This window comes from Trachypithecus francoisi, unplaced genomic scaffold (assembly GCF_009764315.1).
Source record: "Trachypithecus francoisi isolate TF-2019V2 unplaced genomic scaffold, Tfra_2.0 Lachesis_group14, whole genome shotgun sequence".
In the NCBI taxonomy this organism is placed as follows: Eukaryota; Metazoa; Chordata; class Mammalia; order Primates; family Cercopithecidae; genus Trachypithecus; species Trachypithecus francoisi.
This window is the reverse complement of record NW_022681459.1, coordinates 14,689,299-14,705,682: the sequence shown is the minus strand read 5'-3', so window position 1 is coordinate 14,705,682 and position 16,384 is coordinate 14,689,299. Positions and strand designations below refer to the sequence as shown.

Genomic DNA, 16,384 nt, shown 5'->3' with positions numbered 1-16,384 from the left:
CTCCCATTCTGTAGGTTGTCTGTTCACTCTGCAGACAGTTTCTTTTGCTGTGCAGAGTTCTTCAGTTTAATTAGGACCCATTTGTAATTTTTTGGTTTTCTTGCAGTTGCCTTTGGCATTTTTCTCATGAAATCTTTGTCCATGCCTGTGTCCTGAATGGTATTGCCTCAGTCGTCTTCCACGGTTTTCTTAGTTTGGGGTTTTATATTTACGTTTTTAATCCCTCTTGAGTTAATATTTGTATATGGTGTAAGGAAGGGGTCCAGTTTCAGTTTTCTACATATGGCCAGCCAGTTCTCCCAACACCATTTATTGAAAAGGGATTCCTTTCCCCATTGCTTGTTTTTGTCAGGTTTGTCGAAGATCAGATGGTTGAAGGTGTGTGATCTAATCTCTGGGTTCTCTATTCTGTTCCACTGGTCTATGTGTCTGATAAAAGTCTAATATCCAGCACCTATAAGGAATTTAAACCAATTTACAAGAAAAAAAACCAATTCCATTAAAATGAGAGCAAGCAACATAAACAGACATTTCTCAAAAAAAGACATACATGCGGCAAACAATCATATGAAAAAAGCTCAACATAACTGATCATTAGAGAAATGTAAATCAAAATTGCTGTACCGAAGATGGCCCAATAGGAACGGCTCCAGTCTCCAACTCCCAGCGCGAGTGACACAGAAGACCGGTGATTTCTGCATTTTCAACTGAGGTACTGGGGTCATCTCTCTAGGGAGTGCCGGACAATCGGTGCTGGTCAGCTGCTGCAGCCTGACCAGCGAGAGCTGAAGCAGGGCGAGGCATCGCCTCGCCTGGAAGCGCAAGGGGGAAGGAAATCCGTTTTCCTAGCCAGGGGAACTGAGACACACAACACCTGGAAAATCGGGTAACTCCCACCCCAATACTGCGCTTTAAGGAAACAGGCACACCAGGAGAATATATCCCACACCTGGCCAGGAGGATCCCACGCCCACGGAGCCTCCCTCACTGCTAACACAGCAGTCTGCGGTGATCGATCCGCAAGGCAGCAGCGAGGCTGGGGGAGGGGCGCCCGCCATTGCTGAGGCTTAAGTAGGTAAACAAAGCCACTGGGAAGCTCGAACTGGGTGGAGCTCACAGCAGCTCAAGGAAGCCTGCCTGTCTCTGTAGACTCTACCTCTGCGGACAGCACACAGCTGCAGTCCAATAAGGGAAGCAGCGGGGGCCGGTGCAGACGCGAACGACTCTGTCTGACAGCTTTGGGGAGAGCCGTGGATCTCCTAACGCGGAGGTTGAGATCAGAGAATGGACAGGCTGCCTGCTCAGGTGGGTCCCTGACCCCTGAGTAGCCTAGCTGGGAGACATCCCCCACTAGGGGCAGTCTGACACACCCCACACCTCACAGGGTGGAGTCACCCCTGAGAGGAAACTTCCAAAGGAAGAATCAGACAGGTACACTCGCTGTTCAGCAATATTCTATCTTCGGCAACCTCTGCTGCTGATACCCAGGCAAACAGGGTCTGGAGTGGACCTCAAGCAATCTCCAACAGACCAACAGACAGTCCTTCTGACTGTCAGACGGAAAACTATCAAACAGGAAGGACACCTATACCAAAACCCCATCAGTACGTCACAATCATCAAAGACCAGAGACAGATAAAACCACAAAGATGGGGAAGAAGGAGGACAGAAAAGCTGGAAATTCAAAAAATAAGAGTGCATCTCCCCCTGCAAAGGAGCGCAGCCCATCGCCAGCAACGGATCAAAGCTGGTCAGAGAATGCCTTTGACGAGATGAGAGAAGAAGGCTTCAGTCCATCAAACCTCTCAGAGCTAAAGGAGGAATTACGTACCCAGCGCAAAGAAACTAAAAATCTTGAAAAAAGAGTGGAAGAATTGATAGCTAGAATAATTAATGCAGAGAAGATCATAAACGAAATGACAGAGATGAAAACCATGACACGAGAAATACGTGACAAATGCACAAGCTTCAGTAACCGACTCGATCAACTGGAAGAAGAGTATCAGCGATTGAGGATCAAATGAATGAAATGAAGCGAGAAGAGAAACCAAAAGAAAAAAGAAGAAAAAGAACAAAGCCTGCAAGAAGTATGGGATTATGTAAAAAGACCAAATCTACGTCTGATTGGGGTGCCTGAAAGTGAGGGGGAAAATGGAACCAAGTTGGAAAACACTCTTCAGGATATCATCCAGGAGAACTTCCCCAACCTAGTAGGGCAGGCCAACATTCAAATTCAGGAAATACAGAGAACGCCACAAAGATACTCCTCCAGAAGAGCAACTCCAAGACACATAATTGCCAGATTCACCAAAGTTGAAATGAAGGAAAAAATCTTAAGGGCAGCCAGAGAGAAAGGTCGGGTTACCCACAAAGGGAAGCCCATCAGAATAACAGCAGATCTCTCGGCAGAAACTCTCCAAGCCAGAAGAGAGTGGGGGCCAATATTCAACGTTCTTAAAGAAAAGAATTTTCAAACCAGAATTTCATATCCAGCCAAACTAAGTTTCATCAGTGAAGGAGAAATAAAATCCTTTACAGATAAGCAAATGCTTTAGAGATTTTGTCACCACCAGGCCTGCCTTACAAGAGACCCTGAAGGAAGCCCTAAACATGGAAAGGAACAACTGGTACCAGCCATTGCAAAAACATGCCAAAATGTAAAGACCATCGAGGCTAGGAAGAAACTGCATCAACTAACGAGGAAAATAACCAGTTAATATCATAATGACAGGATCAAGTTCACACATAACAATATTAACCTTAAATGTCAATGGACTAAATGCTCCAATTAAAAGACACAGACTGGCAAACTGGATAAAGAGTCAAGACCCATCAGTCTGCTGTATTCAGGAGACCCATCTCACATGCAGAGACATACATAGGCTCAAAATAAAGGGATGGAGAAGATCTACCAAGCAAATGGAGAACAAAAAAAAGCAGGGGTTGCAATCCTAGTCTCTGATAAAATAGACTTGAAACCATCAAAGATCAAAAGAGACAAAGAAGGCCATTACATAATGGTAAAGGGATCAATTCAACAGGAAGAGCTAACTCTCCTAATATATATGCACCCAATACAGGAGCACCCAGATCATAAAGCAAGTCCTTAGAGACCTACAAAGAGACTTAGACTCCCATACAATAATAATGGGAGACTTCAACACTCCACTGTCAACATTAGACAGATCAATGAGACAGAAAGTTAACAAGGATATCCAGGTATTGAACTCATCTCTGCACCAAGCGGACCTAATAGACATCTATAGAACTCTCCACCCCAAATCAACAGAATATACATTCTTCTCAGCACCACATTGCACTTATTCCAAAATTGACCACATAATTGGAAGTAAAGCACTCCTCAGCAAATGTAAAAGAACAGAAATTATAACAAACTGTCTCTCAGACCACAGTGCAATCAAACTAGAACTCAGGACTAAGAAACTCAATCAAAACCGCTCAACTACATGGAAACTGAACAACCTGCTCCTGAATGACTACTGGGTCCATAACGAAATGAAAGCAGAAATAAAGATGTTCTTTGAAACCAATGAGACAAAGATACAACATACCAGAATCTCTGGGACACATTTAAAGCAGTGTGTAGAGGGAAATTTATAGCACTAAATGCCCACAAGAGAAAGCAGGAGAGATCTAAAATGGACACTCTAACATCACAATTAAAAGAACTAGAGAGGCAAGAGCAAACACATTCAAAAGCTAGCAGAAGGCAAGAAATAACTAAGATCAGAGCAGAACTGAAGGAGATAGAGACACAAAAAACCCTCCAAAAAATCAATGAATCCAGGAGTTGGTTTTTTGAAAAGATCAACAAAATTGACAGACCGCTAGCTAGACTAATAAAGAAGAAAAGAGAGAGGAATCAAATAGACGCAATAAAAAATGATAAAGGGGATATCACCACTGACCCCACAGTAATACAAAGAACCATCAGAGAATACTATAAATGCCTCTATGCAAATCAACTAGAAAATCTAGAAGAAATGGATAATTTCCTGGACACTTACACTCTCCCAAGACTAAAGCAGGAAGAAGTTGAATCCCTGAATAGACCAATAGCAGGCTCTGAAATTGAGGCAACAATTAATAGCCTACCCACCAAAAAAAGTCCAGGACCAGATGGATTCACAGCTGAATTCTACCAGAGGTACAAGGAGGAGCTGGTACCATTCCTTCTGAAACTATTCCAATCAATAGAAAGAGGGAATCCTCCCTAACTCATTTTATGAGACCAACATCATCCTGATACCAAAGCCTGGCAGAGACACAACAAAAAAAGAGAATTTTAGACCAATATCCCTGATGAACATCGATGCAAAAATTCTCAATAAAATACTGGCAAACCGGATTCAGCAGCACATCAAAAAGCTTATCCACCATGATCAAGTGGGCTTCATCCCTGGGATGCAAGGCTGGTTCAACATTCGCAAATCAATAAACGTAATCCAGCATATAAACAGAACCAAAGACAAGACCACATGATTATCTCAATAGATGCAGAAAAGGCTTTTGACAAAATTCAACAGCCCTTTATGCTAAAAACGTTCAATAAATTCGGTATTGATGGAACGTACCTCAAAATAATAAGAGCTATTTATGACAAACCCACAGCTAATATCATACTGAATGGGCAAAAAGTGGAAAAATTCCCTTTGAAAACTGGCACAAGACAGGGATGCCCTCTCTCACACTCCTATTCAACATAGTGTTGGAAGTTCTGGCTAGGGCAATCAGGCAAGAGAAAGAAATCAAGGGTATCCAGTTAGGAAAAGAAGAAGTCAAATTGTCCCTGTTTGCAGATGACATGATTGTATATTTAGAAAACCCCATCGTCTCAGCCCAAAATCTCCTTAAGCTGATAAGCAACTTCAGCAAAGTCTCAGGATACAAAATTAATGTGCAAAAATCACAAGCATTTTTATACACCAGTAACAGACAAGCAGAGAGCCAAATCAGGAATGAACTTCCATTCACAATTGCTTCAAAGAGAATAAAATACCTAGGAATCCAACTTACAAGGGATGTAAAGGACCTCTTCAAGGAGAACTAAACCACTGCTCAGTGAAATAAAAGAGGACACAAACAAATGGAAGAACATACCACGCTCATGGATAGGAAGAATCAATATCGTGAAAATGGCCATACTGCCCAAGGTTATTTAGATTCAATGCCATCCCCATCAAGCTACCAATGACTTTCTTCACAGAATTGGAAAAAACGGCTTTAAAGTTCATATGGAACCAAAAAGAGCCCGCATTGCCAAGACAATCCTAAGTCAAAAGGACAAAGCTGGAGGCGTCACGCTACCTGACTTCAAACTATACTACAAGGCTACAGTAACCAAAACAGCATGGTACTGGCACCACAACAGAGATATAGACCAATGGAACAGAACAGAGTCCTCAGAAATAATACCACACATCTACAGCCATCTGATCTTTGACAAACCTGAGAGAAACAAGAAATGGGGAAAGGATTCCCTATTAATAAATGGTGCTGGGAAAATTGGCTAGCCATAAGTAGAAAGCTGAAACTGGATCCTTTCCTTACCCCTTATACGAAAATTAATTCAAGATGGATTAGAGACTTAAATGTTAGACCTAATACCATAAAAACCCTAGAAGAAAATCTAGGTAGTACCATTCAGGACATAGGCATGGGCAAGGACTTCATGTCTAAAACACCAAAAGCAACGGCAGCAAAAGCCAAAATTGACAAACGGGATCTAATTAAACTAAAGAGCTTTTGCACAGCTAAAGAAAGTACCATCAGAGTGAACAGGCAACCTACAGAATAGGAGAAAATTTTTGCAACCTACTCATCTGACAAAGGGCTAATATCCAGAATCTACAAAGAACTCAAACAAATTTACAAGAAAAAACAAACAACCCCATCAAAAGTGGGGAAAGGATATGAACAGACATTTCTCAAAAGAAGACATCCATACAGCCAACAGACACATGAAAAAATGCTCATCATCACTCGCCATCAGAGAAATGCAAATCAAAACCACAATGAGATACCATCTCACACCAGTTAGAATGGCAATCATTAAGAAGTCAGGAACAAACAGGTGTTGGAGAGGATGTGGAGAAATAGGAACACTTTTACACTGTTGGTGGGATTGTAAACTAGTTCATCCATTATGGAAAACAGTATGGCGATTCCTCAAGGATCTAGAACTAGATGTACCATATGACCCAGCCATCCCACTACTGGGTATATACCCAAAGGATTATAAATTACTCTACTACAAAGACACATGCACACGTATGTTTATTGCGGCACTATTCACAATAGCAAAGACCTGGAATCAACCCAAATGTCCATCTGTGACAGACTGGATTAAGAAAATGTGGCACATATACACCATGGAATACTATGCAGCCATCAAAAAGGATGAGTTTGCGTCCTTTGTAGGGACATGGATGCAGCTGGAAACCATCATTCTTAGCAAACTATCACAAGAAGAGAAAACCAAACACCGCATGTTCTCACTCATAGGTGGGAACTGAACAATGAGATCACTTGGACTCGGGAAGGGGAGTATCACACACTGGGGCCTATCATGGGGGGGGGGAGGGATTGCATTGGGGAGTTATACATGATATAAACGTTATGCACATGTACCCTAGAACTTAAAGTATAATAAAAAAAATAGCAAAAAAATATATATATATAATATAATATTTAAGCCATTTGGATTGAAGCACAGGTGTAGCATAGTGTTTGGAAATTTGTCTGCATATATACATATATATATATATGTATTGGTAGCACATATTTTAGCCAACAATATGAAATATTATATGTACTTCATACACAGTGTATGCATATATATATGCAAGTCTATATCCATATGTATACGTAGAACCTCAGAAGGGATCTTCAATTTGGAGCTTTATAAAGATTCACAAGAATTTGTTACAAATTGTTTAGTATGTATTCTACAATAAAAGTTAAATATGGTAAAAAAAAAAAAAAAGAAATGTAAATCAAAATCACAATGAGATACTGTCTCACAACAGAATGGCTCTTATTAAAAAGTAAAAAAATAACAGATGGTGGTTAGGTTGTGGAGCAAAGGGAATTGTTTTACACTGTTGGTGGAATTGTTTTACACTGTTGGTGTAAATTAGTACAATCATTTTGGAAGAGAGTGTGGTGATTCCTCAAAGACTTAAAGACAGAACTGCCATTCTACCCAACAATCCCATTACTGCGTAGATACCCAATGGAATATAAATTGTTCTATTATAAAGGCTCATGCATGCATATGTTTACTGTAGCATTATTCACAGTAACAAAGACATCAACAAACCCAAATACCCATTAATGATAGACTGGATAAAGAAAATGTGGTACCATGGAATACTATGCAGCCATAAAAAATAATAAGATAATGTCCTTTACAGGAACATGGATGGAGCTGGAGGCTATTATCCTTAGCAAACTAACGCAGAAACAGAATACCAGATACCACAGGTTCTCACTTATAAGTGGGAGCTAAATGATGAGAACACACGGACATATAGAGGGAAATAACACACACTGGGGCCTATCGGAGGGCAGAGGGTGGGAGGAGGGAGAGAGGTGGGAAAAATTACTAAAGGATACTAGGTGTAATGCCTGGGTGATGAAATAATCTCTACAACCAACCCCATGACACAGGTTTACCAATGTAAAAAAGCTACACATCCTGCATAGGTAACTCTGAACTTAAAATAAAAGTAAAACAATTTACAGAACATGGGAGACATCTGTATTTTGAACTTTGCATAGAACTGACATTTCTTTATAATTAAATTTAGTTTATAATTTACTTTGTGGGGGGAGCAATATCACAGCAGTGATGTTGTGTTTTTCTGTGTAAATTAGCACATGATAAAGATTTGTCCTAGTACAGTTGATGTTAAATTTACTCGGCCATAGAGATTTGACAGATTTTTCTATTATAGAGCTAATTATTTTTCTCTTCTTTATTAAGTATCTTAGGGAGATTTACCAGATAATGTGCATAAACCGTCACATTTAATCTGGAAGCTTCCCTTCCTTCTTAAATTTTTTTTGCATATATCTCTCTTCGGAAATTACGGCTCTCATCTTTGTTTACAGGTCAGAAAAACTGGGAAAAACTCAGGCTCTTCCACTTATTTGATGTTTGGCACAATATTCTTCTTGAGCCCAAAACATTGGTATTACTGGTAAGCTTGCTAGACATTTAGAAACTCAGACTTTTATTCCAGATATCCTGAAAAAAATCTCTGCAGGACAAATTACCCAGTTTACTGTTCACATTAAAATTTAAGAAATAGCTTCTAACTCACCATGACTTTTCTATCTGAGAAATATACACAACTTATTATGTATGATGTAAATATAGTGCTCAAAAATGGAAAAAAAAAATAAAGTAAGTCAGTCGCTCTCTTGCTCTCTGGCATCTGGTTGGGTTCAGCCAGTGAGAGTTACCAGCAGGTGATTTCAGCGGTTAATTGCAAGTCTTAACAGTTTACCATGGAGGGTCATGTGAAAGACAGGAAAACCTGCAGGGATATGAGTAGATAGTAGAGGGAAGGAAGGAATTTGGGTACTTTTATCTTTAGGTTGACTCTGGCTGAGGAATATGTATTATTATATCTAAAGTATGCTCAGATATTCTACTGTTTAAGACATTGGTGTATAATTATATGCTGATATTATTCATGATAGAGTGATTATGTGATTAACAAATGTACTTGCTCTACCAACGGACTTGTTTTCATGAGGTTTTTGGTCTACTGTGGAAGATGTATAACAATGTTTTAAAACACAAGGAAGTATTATTGCAAATTATAATGAGAATATTGACTAAAACTATTTTTTAATAAAATGAGAAATTAAAACAAGAAGATATGATCTAAGAGGAGGGGTTCAAAACAGTTGTTCCTATTCTGTGAGGGAGAGTATTCACGAGAGACGATCAAGAAACAATACAGAGGCCAGGCACATGGCTCATGCCTGTAATCCCACCACTTTGGGAGGCCAAGGCAGGTGGATTACCTGAGGTCAGGAATTAGAGATCAGCCTGGCCAACACGGTGAAACCCCATCTCTGCTAGAAATATGAAAAAAAAAAAAAATAGCCAGGCATACTGGCGGGCTCCTGTAATTCCAGCTACTTAGGAGGTGGAGGCAGGAGAATCGCTTGAACCTGGGAGGTGGAGGTCGCAATGAGCTGAGATCGCACCATTGCACACCAGCCTGGGCAACAAGAGCAAAACTCTCTCTCGAAAATAATAATAATAATAATAATAAAGAAAGAAACAATAGAGGTGAAGAGAATAGTGTAGTAGGATCTAGGTTAAAGACAAATAGAGAAAGAGGTCATGTAGATTTATTTTGTTGGGTGAAAATGGGAAAAATAGGAGTTCAATTTTATTTGACAAAGACTAGAGACACAGGCTTGGAGTTTTAACGAACAGGTGATATGAAGATATAAATTATAAATAATAATTATACTGAGCAATAGACCAAAAACAAGTATGTATATCCTCAGTTGTAGCACAAAATCTTTGACAAACATTTGTGAAACTTTCAGAAGTGTAATGTTTATTCTTCTAGCATTCCCAGAGTAAGATCTCAAGCAGGACCATACTGAGCCTGAAATATTTGATCATGTCACTCACCATGGGCAATAGAAGCAATATTGACAAGTCTCCACTCTGTCATGAGGGATGAGCTATAACATATGGAACAAATCAGATATTTTGGTCTCTTTGATCCTGCCATTCTTTCCAAAGTGAAGCCCACAAGATGCTACGCAACCCTTTAGTGTGGGTTCAGAATACTTTGGCACCTTTCTACACAGTAGTAAATTAATGTTTGAGGAAATAAATAATCGCATGAATGGCCCAATCTGCACACTCAAACTATAATTAGTATTCCCATAGTTCTTTGAAGGCCTGACATTAATAACATAAACAAACAAGGGAAGACAACAGTGATTGCAACCAATAAAATATAATTTAAAAATTAACCAAAGAAAGTTAAGCTGTTTCAAGTGAGCATGCAATTAAAATAAATATATGAAGATAAGTGAGCAAAAGCAACAAAATTAATGTCTCTTGCATAATGGTTTATTATCAAATATAGTAAATACATACACATATGCTCATAGATATACACACATTAATATGCACACATACACACACATACAATATTTTTACCTGAGACCGGGCACAATCCCGCATATGGTCCTAGCAAGAAGAGGAGAACTGAGTAAAATGGTGGGTGAAAATGTTTAGAATTAGATAGGACCTGGGATTAGGGAAAGGCCTGAAGGACAAGAGCCTGATGTAGTTTATTAGTTAGAGATTTAAGACCACAAGTAGCTCTCAGGGTGGCTGACTTTAGTAGTCATAAGTAAGGTCCAATTTAGGGAAAGGCTAGTCTGATGAACCATGACAACTTTAAGCTGGGTTTTGACATAGGCAGGTCATAGCAGAGATGATTAGCATAGGGTATCACGGTCCTAGCCATCAGATGGAAGTATAGGATTAGGGAAATAGTACTAATAGGAACCCAGAAATAGTAAGATGTCACCTCATGTTTAGAATAAAATAAAAAGCAGGGAGGTTATAAACCAGGACTGAGACTCAAAGTGTAAAACAGAATACCAGTCAGCTGAAGTGAGGTGTGAAGTCCAGCCCATATTTCAAGGAATAGGCATTAGTGCAGAATTAGAATATAGCACAAAGTGAAGGCAACATTATTATAAATATCAAGGGGTAAATTTGAGTTCCTTATCTTACTCCTGAATGACCAGAGCATTTGTCATAAGGATGAAAGAGAACTAAGCCTATAAATGAGAGTCCAGTGGTTCAGCTGAGGATAAAGAAGTCTGCAGAGGTTAGGAATCAGATTGAGTTTAATGGGTAGATTGTTAGGATGATCAGAGACTAAAATAAAAGGATATGATCACTTTATTCATTTATCTTCATAGGTAGATAGATGGAGATATAATTATGTATATGAATATAAATGTACAGATATATTATTTTGCATCTTAAGCAATTTGATTGAATGTAAATAATTTAGCACAGCCTCTTAAATATTAACTACTATTTTATTGCAACTAATATTCAAAATGTCTCTAATACTAATTTCCATAAGTCACGTTGAAACCTATCCAAATGTCCCATAGAACTGATGTTTATGGTTTCTTTTGAATAAACATAGACATTTACTGTTCCATCTTGAAACCTGAGAAAGTTACATTTGTCTTATGTGAGTTTCTTTTTCAGGAAACCAGCCACCAAACCTCCCAGATAGCATCAAGGAATTGAAACTTACCAGATCAACACATCTAGACAATGAGATGCTAGATCCCTCACCTGCCATTATTAACTAGCCAACCATCTGCTTCCTATTGATGAACTCTGCTTCATTACCCCTTCCTAATTCCCGTTTTCCCATACATGGTTATATGTCTTCCCTGTTACATAAATCCCTAATTTTAGTTGACCAGGGAGATGGATTGGAGACTGATCTCCTATCTCCCAGGTCGCAGCACCCAAGTAAAGGCTTCTTCCCTGGCAATACTCACTGTCTCGGTGATTGGCTTATTGTTCAGTGAACAGCAGGATCTGGAACAAACTCTTCGCATTTAAATAACAATGTTTTCCATGACATCATTCCTGATAGCTGGGTTTTATTAAATTTGGGCACACAAAACAATTAATGTTTCAGTTAAGGTCACTAAGTAGCAAGTGGCTCTTTGAACAAGGATGTACTTGAGCAGATTTTGCAGACAAAAAATTAAATGCATTGACACTAACCTAAAGTTATATACTGAATAGATTCAAATTTATTTCTGTAGAAAATCATCAAATTTTAGTAAAAATTCATCACCTACTTATTTGTATCTTCATTTTTGTGGCTACAAATGCATGTTCATTAAATCGCTCCAGATATTTAATTTAATTCTCCAGTTGGGTGGGTTGTGTGATTTAGTAGTGACCATTGAGTGGCCAAGGAATGGCTTGAAATTAAGTATGCTGATTACAAGCCCATACAATATTCCAAAGTATATAGCATTGTGTTTTCCCATCTTCCATCTGAATAAAAGGACTACACAGGCAAAGAACAAGTCAGCCAAAGGATCAAAGAGGCTCAAACCCTAAATTGCCACTGGGAGAAAAGATGCCCAGGAAAGCTATCTAATCCCGATAATCGGATCTGTGTTTGACTATTGCTCCAACAAAAAATAACCATTTGTCTTGTGAAGCCATTGAAATTTTTGGGTTGCTTAACCAAACCTTACTTCTAAAAGTTTAAATTTTATAATCATCTAAAGTGAAGAAGGTAAAGGATTTCAAATACTGTTAAAAACTTTAATGACTCTAGAGCACATAAAAGCAAGTGACTTTTATAGCACTTGAATAGCATATATTTATATGTATAAAAAAACTGAGCTTTGTGTAGAGAACACAAGTAAAACATCACATGAGGCATTGAATCCACAATCATTATTGCATTTGACTTCTCAGTGAATATAACATTTATACATTATTTCAATGAGAATAGTTTTATTCCTTTGTATTTGAAGTGGCTTTAGAATAAAAACCTTATTTAATACAAAAAAAGTACCCAGTTATAACAAATAAACACTAGCTATAAACTCTAGTTGACAAAGTAAAATATGTTATAAAGTCACAAATTTAAGAAAAACATTACAATATGCAAAAAATAGTTAACTAATACAATTTCAATTGAAAACCTAAGCAACAGAAAAAATTTACAACACACGAAAGGCAAAGAATCAATATCAACAGAGACTTTCTATAATTAAGAGATACAGGCCAGGCACGGTGGCTCACACCTGTAATCCCAGCACTTTGGGAGGCCAAGGCAAGTGGATCATGAGGTCAGGAGATCGAGACCATCCTGGCTAACACGGTGAAACCCCGTCTCTATTACAAATACAAAAAATTAGCCGGGCGTGGTGGTGGGTGCCCACAGTCCCAGCTACTCGGAGGCTGAGGCAGGAGAATGGCATGAACCCAGGAGGCGGAGCTTGCAGTGAGCTGGGATCGCGCCACTGCACTCCAGCCTAGGCAACAAAGCGAGACATCGTCTCAAAAAAAAAAAAAAAAAATTGTATGGCGGATGCCTGTAGTCCCAGCTACTCAGGAGGCTGAGGCAGGAGAATGCTGTGAACCCGGGAGGCAGAGCTTGCAGTGAGCCGAGATCACACCACTGCACTCCAGCTTGGGTGACAAAGCAAGACCGTCTCAAATAAATAAATAAATATAAATAAATAGATACAAATAATGAATAGAAAAGTCTTAAAATATTTTTATCCTACAAAACAAATAAAAGGCAACAAACCCCAAATATATGAAAATATACGATTTCAAAAGTAGTCCAAGAATCAAGTGGAAAACGGCATAATTGTAACCCATTAACAGTGACAGGAGGCAGCCAAATGCCTAGGAAGATAGAGGAGAGTACACAGTAACAGCCCACCTCCAAGTCAAAGATGGTTTAAAGCCTGAAAGCCAAGCTACAAGTTTAATCCTCAGACCAGATTTAGAAATTGTCCTCCCGTTCGGTGTGCTTTTCTCTGATTGATTCCCACCCTTTACCTATTTTACATATACCTACCCTTTCCTAATTGGTTTTCTACACTGTTATGCCCACCTTTGAGTGGTGTCTTCACTTTAACCTTTTTTGCGTACTCACAAACCAATCAGCATGCACTCCTCAGCTTGTGCCTATAAAGACCCCAGACTCACTTGGTAGATGGGGAGACAACTCGACTCCAGGGAAGAGACAGCTTAACTTCGGGGAAGATGACCTGCCCTTCCAGTCTCCTCTCCAGGTCCCCTCTCTGCTGAGAGCCATTTTAATTTTTCAATAAAATTCTCCACCTTCACCATCCTTCACCCGTCCCTGTGACCTCAGTTCTTCTTGATGCCAGACAAGAGCTCAGAACTCACATGGCACAGGTACTGAGAAATACTGTCACACCAGCCCTTAGCTTTTGCCAGCAGAGGGCAGTCACCCCATGCGACGAGGCAAGGGGTCAACTGAGCTGCTAACACACCACTATCCGAGAACAGTGGAACTAATAGAGACCACTGTAACACCCCCTCTAGGGCTTCAGGGTCATGGGCATCCTCACCTGGGAGCCACCATGTTCCCCTCAGGGTGACACTCCTGGTCTGGCCACGGGCCCTGCACAGAGCGTGCTCTTGTGTCAGTGCCTGGAATAGCTGGCTGGATCCCACACTTACTTGCTCACTTGCTCCCTCTTGCAAAGCGTTGAGTGCAGCAATCCGAGTAGAGGCCACTTACCATGAGCAAGCATAATAAAAACCTCTAAATTAACCTTTTGTAAATATGAATACAAAGAAAGTGGTTGAAATATTACAAAATTATGGAAGTGCTATAAAAGAGTGAAAGGAAATATGTAATTGTGTCCCAAAGATTTTTCATAGGAAATGTTTAGATTTAGGAAATGATTATCATCTATTTTTACTTAGATAAAAGAATATATTATAATTATAACAAGTAAAGACAAGAAATCAGTGGAAATAAATGGTAGTGACAGTACAGAAAAGTGAATAGGTTAAAATGTTGCAAGTTTTAAATGAATAAAATCTAATTCAAAGTAATTGACCTGATGAAGAAAACACTTTGTCTGACTGGAAATTTCAGTTAAGTTATACTCAAAGGAAGACTTGATCAGGGTTTCTGTTTAGTTTCCCATTTTCTCTCTCAGTATTTCTCACCTTGTCAAGTAGAAGTTGTTCTCTGCTTAAGTTTTCTCAAAGTAAAATAGCTGAAGTAGTTACACAGTTTACATCAAAAAAAATTTAACATAAATATTAAAAAATATTTAACAGTGCCTAGAAGAGGAAAGAGTTTTCCATTTCAGTACTTACTATGAATCTGATTGAAGCGGCTAAGATTTGTTGTCCAGTCCTAAACCAGCTATGCTAAGATGGGTAAAATGTATGAATTGTCAGAGATCTCTTGGGTTCCATGCCTAGAACTAAGAGAAGAATCAATCAAATACACAAACCTTATAGCTACTACATAATGGGGAGTAGTGGAATAGATGCCAGGAAGTCAACCAAGCATGCCCAATAAAATCACATTCAGAAGCAATACATAGTGCAAATACCATTGTGAAAAACACAAATTGAATAGAAGAAAGACTAGACACATCCTATTACAGAGCCGAAGAAAATAATTGAAACAAAGGAGACCATTTGCTATATAGAAAAATATATCACAAAGAAATAATCTGCAAACAATAAGCAATTTAAAAGATGGAAACAGAATGCACATCAAAAATGATAATCAATAGCATAATAGAAGAAAGAATTCCACACTATGAACGGAACTTGGATTGGAAATCTAAAACAAACACAAGAATTATCATGCTGAATGGGGAATAACTGAAATTCTTTCCTCTAGGATCTGGAACGACTACAACTGATAAACTTAGTAAAGTTGCAGGATAAAAAATTCAACATACAAAAATCAGTAGCATTTCTATATGACAACAGTGAACAATCTGAAAAAGAAATGTAAAAGTAATCTCATTTAAAATAGCCGAAACAAATTTAAACACCTAGGAATTAGCTTAACTAAACAAGTGTAAGATCTCTACAGTGAAAGCAATGAAATAGTGAGGAAAGAAATTGAAGAGGACACACAAAAAGTGGAGAGAGATTTCATGTTCATGGGTTGGAAGAATCCATACTGTTAAAATACGCATACTACCTATAGCAGTCTATACATTCAATGCAACCCCCTCAAAACACCAATGATATTCTGCATAAATTGTTTTAAAAATTCTGAAATTTATATGGAATCATCAGAGACCCAGAATAGTCAAAGTTATCCCAAGTAAAAAGAACAAAACTGGAGGAATCACATTACCTGACTTCAAATTCTGCTACAGAGCTATCGTAACGAAAGCAGCATGGTACTGGCATAAAACAGACGCATAAACCAATTGGAACACAACAGGGAACTGAGAAACAAATCCACACACCTATAGTAAACTCATTTGTGACAAAGAAGCCAAGAACATATATTGGGAAAAAGACAGCCTCTTCAACAAATGGTGCAGAGAAAACTGAATATCCATAGGCAGAAGAATGAAACTTGATTTTTATCTCTTGCCTTATTCAAACATCAAATATAAGTGCAGTAAAGATTTAAATGCAAGACTTCAAACTATGAAACTACTACCAAAAAATGGGGAAACTCTCCAACACACTGCCCTGGGCCAAAATTTCTTGAGCAATACCCTACAAGCACAGGCAATCAGAACCAAAATGGACAAATGGGATCACTTCAAGTTAAAA

The 16,384-nt window shown here is 38.7% G+C and overlaps 1 long non-coding RNA gene across 1 annotated transcript in view; it reads right to left on the bottom strand.

Moving 5' to 3' along the window:
* Positions 1–289: 289 nt before the first annotated feature.
* The window catches only part of LOC117096676, a 40,168-nt gene continuing 24,073 nt past the window's right edge, over positions 290–16,384 (bottom strand). The window contains exons 2-4 of the long non-coding RNA XR_004442585.1: positions 14,948–15,057; positions 11,914–12,128; positions 290–454 (exon numbers count right to left, since the gene is read on the bottom strand). This is a non-coding gene — a long non-coding RNA (uncharacterized LOC117096676). The remainder of the gene's footprint in view (positions 455–11,913; positions 12,129–14,947; positions 15,058–16,384) is intronic.